The sequence below is a fragment of the Ananas comosus genome, linkage group 18 (genome assembly GCF_001540865.1).
Source record: "Ananas comosus cultivar F153 linkage group 18, ASM154086v1, whole genome shotgun sequence".
Lineage (NCBI taxonomy): Eukaryota > Viridiplantae > Streptophyta > Magnoliopsida > Poales > Bromeliaceae > Ananas > Ananas comosus.
The window spans coordinates 1,081,231-1,090,249 of record NC_033638.1 but is presented as its reverse complement, the minus strand read 5'-3'; the positions used below and the strand labels follow the sequence as shown (position 1 = coordinate 1,090,249).

The 9,019-nt window shown below is 38.1% G+C and overlaps 1 long non-coding RNA gene across 2 annotated transcripts; it reads right to left on the bottom strand.

Annotated features, from left to right (window-relative positions):
• Positions 7,468-7,998, bottom strand: LOC109723692. Of its 2 annotated transcripts, none has more exons than XR_002219723.1 (3): positions 7,839-7,998; positions 7,650-7,750; positions 7,468-7,569 (listed from the first exon to the last, which is right to left on the bottom strand). It is a non-coding gene; the product is annotated as an uncharacterized LOC109723692 (long non-coding RNA). The 2 variants fall into 2 exon arrangements; XR_002219722.1 differs by having other exon boundaries at positions 7,474-7,580.

The following is a 9,019-nucleotide window of genomic DNA, read 5'->3' as shown; positions in this document are numbered from 1 at the left end:
AACCGAAAAATCTCAACTAGAGATTTACCTAAAAGAAAATATTTCTAAACAAGACTTATCTAAAAGGAAAATAAAATATTCACAACAAAATAATTTTAAAATAACAGAGTAAATGAGGAATAATCTTTAGATCCATATAGTGGGTTTGGGTGCCAACTTGCGCCGTCTTCGTTGATAGACCTAAAACTCGGACGATGATACGGGTCGGGTTTGGTCTGCATCAGAATCATTAATTGGCTAAAAACTGAAGGTGATATACATGTGATTGAATTATTAAAAAGACTTAAAGAGCAGTATGGAAGGTTGGAGTTGCCCTATTTAAAGGTGTGGAAGGGCAAAGAGGAAACAATGAACCAATTACATGGAAAGTGAGAACTATCATTCTCAAGAGTTTTTGATTTTTGTGTTGAGATTAGGAGAAGAAATATAGGAAGTCATACACAGATTAAATTGATGGAGGTGAAGGGGAAACAACATTTTCAACGAAAGCTTATTGCTTTTGGGGCTAGTATTCAAGGTTTTCAAAGAGGGTGTAGGCCATATGTCGGTTTAGATGGGGCTCATCTGATGGGTAAATTCAAAGGAATTGTTGTATTAGCAATTGCATTGGATGGAAACAACTCAATGTTTCCAGTTGCATATGGTGTGGTTGAGTCAGAAAATACAGAGAGTTGAGAATGGTTCCTGCTAGCTCTCAAGGAAGCAATAGGTTGTCCTAATGGTTTGGTTCTATCTAGTAATAGACAAAAAGGCTTAGATAAGGCCTTTCTAGCTGTCTATCCTACTGCTAAACATCGTAAATGCATGTGTCACTTATATAGCAATTTCAAGAAACGGTTTCGAGAAGATATTTTGAAGAAACATCTAGGGAGCAATTAGGGCATATACAAGTTCTAGGTTGATCAATACCATATGGAAAAGAGTGCAGAGGGCAGATAGTAGAGTGATTGATTACTTAAGAGAGAATCATGGTCATGTATGGACTCGCTCTTTATTTGGAATAGATGCCAAGTGCAAACGAGAAACCAATAATATTTGTGGGACTTTTAATTCTTGGATCAATAAAGAACGGAATAGACCGGTGATAGATATGATGGATGCCATATGACAGAAAATAATGATTATGATGAACAAAAGAATAAGAGATGCAAGAAAATGGTCAACAAAGCTTGTACCAGGAGCAATTAAGCATATCAACAATTTGACCATGGTAAATTTAAAAACTTGCTTGTTGTTTCTTACTATAACTGCTAAACAAACAAGCAAACTTACAAACTTATATTGTATTATTATTATCTTATGTTAATGCAAGGATCTTGAAAATTATAAAGTGTTGAGGTGTAGTGATGAGCAAGCGAAGATAGAAGGGCCTAATTCAAGATATGATGTGAGGTTGGATGAGAGGACATGCACATGTAGAAGATGGCAAGTCTCTGGATTGCCCTGTGTACATGCCATTGCCTTTATAGCTAAGATGAAACTCAACGCTGAAGATTATGTATAATCATACTTCACTGTGGAGAGGTATTGAGATGCCTATGTGTTAAATATTAAGCCATTGCCTGCCCAAGAGGATTAGGAAGAGAGTGATATAGGTTTTAGTGTGTTGCCATATAGGTTTTAGTGTGTTGCTACCTATATTAGCAAGATTTGCTGGCAGGCCATGAAAAAGGAGAATAAGAGGAGCAGAAAAAATGATTAAGAGAAGACATAAATGTGCTAGATGTGGTGATTTTGTCCATCATGCAAGAACATGCAAGAATAATGTTCCAACAGCAGGCCCTAGCACACAATCCATAAGGTAATTTATTTCTTTCAAACTACTATATCATCTTTCACTTTTTTAGTAGTTTCAACATCTACATATAGTAATCTTAAACTTCTTTTCCGGCAAAAAAAAAAGAAAAAATAGTGGATCACAGCAACAAGAGCAAGATTACGAACATACGGCAGCAGCAATATCACAGCAGCAAGAAAGGTTATTTCATGATGCTAACACACAATTTTCAAGGCAATCTATTTCCATCAAGCTATTATATTATCTTTCAATTTTTTGATAGTCTTAATTTATAAAATTAGTGACTTTAAACTTCATTTTCAATAAGAAAAGAAGAAAAAATAACGGATTGGAGCAGCTAGAACTAATTCTCAAGATGCAGCAACAGGAGCATTACAGCAGCAAAGAGTATTTCATGATGCTAGCGTACCATCTTCAAAGTAATCTATTTCCATCAAGCGATTACAATATCTTTCAATTTTCTTATAGACTTAATTGCTAAATTTAATGACTTTAAACTTCATTTTTAGTAAGAAAAGAAGGAAAAATAGTGGATCGCAGCAACGAGAGCTAGATTCTCAAGATATAGCAGCAGTAGCATCACGACAGCAAGGAGTATTTCATGATACAGCAGCAACAACAAACTCGCAGCAGCAACATGAGGCAATTCTCTATTCACAACAGGGTTCAACCATTTCTAACATTGATGCAAGCATATTACTAAGTTGAGAGTTAATTCATGTAAAGATTGCACTCATGCTTTGCTAATATGTTATGTTTTTTTTGTTGGATGATGATGGTGCTGTTTTTTATTATTTGATGATAGCTCTATTATTTTTTAGATGATGATGATCCTGTTATTTTTTTGGATGATGATGGTACTGTTATTTTTTGGATGTGGTGATTTATATTTTGGAGCTTGAATGATATTATTATTATTCACGAAATTGTTCGTATATGAGCAATTGCCTGTGCCATGATGTAACTAGTGCACTTTCCAAGTAATTGCAATTATATAGAGAGCTTAAATAAGACATCCTACATATAATACTTTTTTATCAGATTTACAATATTGTAATTGCATGTCTAAAATACTAAAGCATCCTATATCATAATACTCCATCACATCTACAGTGTTGTAATTGTATGCCTAAAATGCTCCCCTTATCAGTATATCAAGGATTACAATACAGAAAAGTAATTTAAGTCAAAACAGAACTTTCACTTACATTATTTGTATTTTTTGCTCAGTGGCTTCTCCAATTGCTTATAACTGATATTTCAGATCTACAGTGCTGTGTTGTACATCGTTAATGTCATGCCCCGGGGCCAATTTTAAAAGCCTTTTTAAAACGATTACCATTTCAGAAATCAGAGTTGCGGAAAGCGTGTCATTTTTTTTTTATTTTTTTGAATGCAACCTCGCCCACGTGATGTATAGACCCGCCACAAATACAAAGTTCCTCTATCCACTCGGACAGAGTCTTCTTTGTATTTGCACGGCGTACCAACAATACATCAGGATCTCAACCACAACCTACATTCACCAATCAGCAACCAATAAGGGTCTGTTTGTTTGTACGAAAGTGGGGTGGAAGTGGGAAGGGGAAAGTAATTTTCAGTGAAAACTAATCACTTCCGTTGTTTGGTTCACCGTAATTTTATTACGCCCGAAAGTCCAGTTCACCCAAAAAGGTGAAATTGACTTCGCCCTCCCACGGGGGCGAAGTCAATTTCGGTGAAGTCGAAAATAAAGCAAGAGTGGGTAATGTGTTAGGGTTACCGACCCAACTCTACCCATACTCTACCCTTCTCTCTCCTCCCGACCCTACTCTCTCCATTCTTTACCCTTTCCTCTCCTCCCACCAACTCTCGCCATTTTTTTTTTCTTAGCAGACCCCACAGAAAAAAAAAAAAAATTTCTCCCTCATTTTTCTTTCACCCCCAGAGCATTGTTGAGCCCACCTACTCCATCTCCTTCGCCCCTGATCTTCTTAAGCCCGCTTCTTCATCTTTGGTGACTATTAGGTTTATATTATTTATCTTTTTTTTTTTTTCATATTTTGTTTCTTCAATCCTTCCTTCTGTCTCTAACCATTCATCTTTTTCGATCTCAGATCTCGCATTCCGTTTCCATCTCCTTCCCTATCGTAGTTGACAAGGTTTGCAAATAAATTTTTTCGTCTCTGATTTATTGTAGTTTTTATTTATTTTTTTCTTTACTGTAATTTTTAACATTTTTATTTACTGCAGTTTCAATTTTTTTTAATTTACTGCTAATTTTATTTTTTTGCTCTGATTATTAAAGATTTAACATTTGTGTTGTACCTAATCATGTTTTTTTANTAATTTTTAACATTTTTATTTACTGCAGTTTCAATTTTTTTTAATTTACTGCTATTTTTATTTTTTTGCTCTGATTATTAAAGATTTAACATTTGTGTTGTACCTAATCATGTTTTTTTATTTACTGCATTTTCTAATTTTTTGCCCTTTATTTTTGATGATACATATATATATAATTTTATACATATATAATTTGTGTTGCTCTGATTATTAAATATAATTTTTTAAAATTTTATTTTATAATTATACATATATATATAATTATATACATATATAATTATATTAATTTTTATTTATTATAATTTATTATTAACTATAAGTTACAAATAGACAATAATTTCACTTCGGAGGTAACTATACCAGGGGTGGAGATATACACTTTTTACGTCATCTACTTCCTACCAAACAAACAACAGAACTCACAGAACTGCACTTCCACAGTTAGAAACAAACAGCAGAAGTGAACTAATTTTCACCCCAACTCCACTTCAACTCCAAGTCCACTTCCACCCCAAGTCTACTTACGTCGAAACAAACATGCCCTAAATGCGATACGTTTACATACAGCTAGCGTTCCTCAGAGATGATGCATGCCTCTAAACACTCCTTAGGTGCTGGATGATGCAATGCATAGTACAACAAGCATCCTATTTAAAAGTACTCCCACCCGGAAGCTTTGATTTTTAAACTCTAATTAATTATCCATAAAAATCATTCGAAAACCTTTTTAAAACTGTTTCCCACTCGGAAACTCCGTTTTGAAAATCAACTGCCTCAAGGGGTAGAAAACCATAATGCATAAATACATAAGTCCGAGAACCAATTATCTATAAAACCAAAACCACAGATCCATAAACTCCAGTTGCATGCATAATGGAAATCACCAAGTTAAACATGTTCACAAACATTCAAATATCAATAATAATCATCTAACTGAACCATTTAATTATTAAATTACTAAATGAAGAAATAAAAGTAACCCGGGTAACGATCGCTACTGCCGTCTTGCTAGAACGTCCTCCCGTCGAGCCCAAAAGCCAACTCCTTGCCCGAATCACCTGGGGAAATAGGGGGTGAGAAACTACAATCAAGGTTTTCCAGTGGATACGACAGAGCCACGAAGGCAAGTCGTATTTACTGAAAAACAAAGGAGATAGGAGAACAAATATGTATATGGCATGATATAAAAGCAACTACAGTAGTACTAGAAACAGGATGGCAAATGAGCGAGAACGAAACTACTACTGTAACAAAAACTCAACTGAACGGATGCCTCAAGAGTAAATAGTCCAAAATCAAACCCAATCTGGAGCTGCTATATTGGTCCGAAGACCTCAAGCGTTGCCTGTCACAGAGCAGACACTGCCAATGATTCATATGTCCACCGACGACCTATCCGGATACGTACACCCCCTGGTTGGTGGCCAAACCAACTGGTGTCTAGAATACACAGTGCTGTGACTAAATCATGCTGATATGCTCAAAACGAAAACCGGCAAGGAGACCGGTGCCTTGGCCGAAGCCAGATGCAAGGGCGTACAATGCCGAACCACGATCAACTAGATCGAAACACCCGACAAAGGAGTCGATGTGTTGCTTGGACCCAAAGTCCATAGATATACAACATGTGCAAGCCTGCTCTACATGTCTATCAACAACTACTGTCATGCAATCAACAAGGTATATGTCACGCCCGGATATCAGCGGAAGCAGACCCGATACATGCACAGACCCGCCATACACCTGTAGTATATAAGGTGTCTACTAAATCATGTCAGGAAGGTACCGATTACAAAGAGATTCTAATATGATATCAGAGCAACACATAAACCAATAGTACTACTATTAGCAGAAAAGTAAGTATAAGTCTCAGAAACTCAACAAGAGATAGAAACCTAAAACTGTAAATACATCAGTCTAAACCAACATATACATCTCAAGGTCGCCCAAAACTATATAAACATAAGTGGTAGTCTCTCTATACAGGGGTACACATCATCCTCGTCAGGATCTCAAAATAGCGAGGTGATCACCTAGCAGGACTCCACGCTATGCCTAGCTAGACGCGACTCCCTTGCCGCGATCCCTAGCCTTTCCCGTCGTGGATGGCTCTGTAAAAACAACAACAAAAAAGGGCGTGAGAACTATTAAACAATAGTTCCCAATAGGTAAGCCGCCAGCCTCGGCGAATTACACCACTAGATTCATAAGGTACTACTAAAAATGTAAGAACATTTATTGCATAATAGATATATCAATGACAATTAACGATAAGCATGTAGCATACTGTCCAATATATCAACCCATTAGAAGCAAGTAAAATGATTACTATGAACATAAACAAGTCATGTAGGGATGTAACTGTACACTACTCAGTGATAATCATCTATCGTCATCATTTAGTACTTTGGGTTAGCTCATAAGGACCTACTCAAGGTAGTCCAGCTTGCGCCGCGCCTAATGGCCCCGTGATAGTATACACTCCCCACGGCAATCCATTTCGGCACCTAATACCGCACGGGTGAGCAATCTGTCGCGTAGGCCAACTCCGGAGTGCCGGCTTGTGGGGAGCGACCCTCACAAGCATGTGCGAATGAGCACAATGGCAAGCAAGCACGATCTATAGTCCAACAGTTCTCAGTTGTCATGTTTTAACATGTAAAGTTCTCACTCTCGACCAATAGGTCGGTATTTAAGTATAATGAAAAATACTAGTATCCACTAGATTAATAACTCATAAAAGCGATGCTAACATACATATGTCATTGGAAACTTAATAATATAAATGCATTATTACTCATATCACAAGTGTATGTCCTTATTTTCAACTTTAAAGGGACATATTAAGGTCATTAGTTTAGGAAACTCAAGCTTAGCTAGTGATCAATGCATTGCCTCAATTACTCTTCACTTAACACATATTAGTTCAATTGCACAATATTAATAGTTCTATAGTATCATATAGAACATAGGGGAGTTTCACTTGCTCTGGTAAGGTCAAACCCACCTACTAGTTGATGACTCTTGTCGAATTTATATTGATCAGCCATCCGAGGTATCCAGGTTTCCCTACTGTACAAATTCAAATCAGCTACAAGCTGAATTTAGATACTTATAATAAACTTCACCTATTCGCCGAATAGGAAGTAATTACTTACCTAGGTTTAGGAAAAAGTTAAGTCTACTCTTCAAGGTAGGTAGAAGCCCCCCCCCCCAATACTCAGCTCAAAGCTGTTCAAGCGATTCCCGAATTCAGCTCAACCAAGTCTTAATCCTGCTGTGAACTAATTATAAAACTGCATTGAAACTAGTACCAAAACATCCCAATTCAGCAACATTCTCACCTTGTGCAAAGCTACAGCTTGTACCCCTATTTTGGTTCAGGTTAGTACATCTAATTCAGCCTCTAAAAGCTCCCGATACTCAGCCGAGAATCATCCAATACCCTGTCACAAGCCTGCTGCGAATAAACATCTAAACTGCATCAAAACTATCATAAGAACCTTCAATTCGGCATAATTCTTACCTAGGTGCAGCACAGGGTCAGACCTTTACTCCGACTTCGATTACACACCTGAATCCAGCTCACAGTTACCCCTCAATTTAGCTCGAAGGGAAAACCAACAGCTGAGAACATAAACCCAAAAATCAGCATCTCCACTCCATTACTACATCCTATATGTTATCAACATAAGGCAGGGAATTAACTACTCACCTTTCCAAAGTCTCAATTCAGCTTTCTTTGAAATTAAAGTAGAAGAACCCCAGGAACTAGCTCTTCTCTAGCTGTCCTCTAACCTCTCTCAGCTCAGCTAGCATCAAGTAGAGGAGGAAATTAAGCTCAAGTCCACCATTCCTTGCATCAGAGAGAGAGAAATCTAGAGAGAGAAAGTTAGAGAGGTGTAACCCTTATCCCTGGACTCCAGCACCCTTTGGGTAGCTGCTGGGGTCGTGCTGAGAGGATGAGGATAGAGATGGAAAGGAAAAAGACCAAAATGGCCCAGCTGCCACGCAGCTACTGCTGCTGCTGGTTTTACCGGTACAACATCAATGTTGTACCAGTACAACAATGCAGAATCTGCCAAATTCGCAGGAACACTGCACTTTCTCACTTCCGGCTTTCAGATCACTCTCATACTTGTCCACTAACCTCTCTAAACCCTTTAGAACATGTAGGATAGTTCCAATCGTCATCCCCACACTCAAACTTCACAATTTGCTAAAGTTCAGTGTACTACAGTATAGATATACAAATGATAAACAAAGCAACTGACATATAGAGACTACAATGCTGAAATAGAAGAACAGAGGAAGGTGAAACGATCTCACCGACTACCAGCTCGAAGTACCTACCTGTCACTGTCGCGTCGGAAAACTGGGTGTGCACAAGTCAACCGGATCTACGAAGATCCACTGGATCAGTATCCAACTTACAAACCCAAAGTATACGACTCACGAACCCCCACACAAATCCCCGAAAATTAGTTTCCCAAACCGATCACCATAACTAGCCGGAAGTCCCAAAAACCACATCGGGACGCCGTCGGGACCCACTAAGTGTCCCAAAACTCACCGATTCGTGCCACGAGTCACCCACTGCCACAAAACACATCAATTTGGATGCGTTGGCAGCAAACACAAGGTAACACAAATAAACAATTATCATCGGATAATTGTTTGGATCCGGATTCCCGGAAGTGTCTATTTCAACACTGGAACCCCCCGTCGCTCACCCGTCATCTCCGAACTCACACTATGACGATGGTGACCAGCCGACAAGGCTCAGTGACAAAGCTTAGGGCAAACAAACAACGTCGGAAGAAATCCAAACTGAAACCGCGTTCCGCCGGCGAATTTCGCCGAAAAAATGCACTAAAATTGCTATTTGATTTCCGC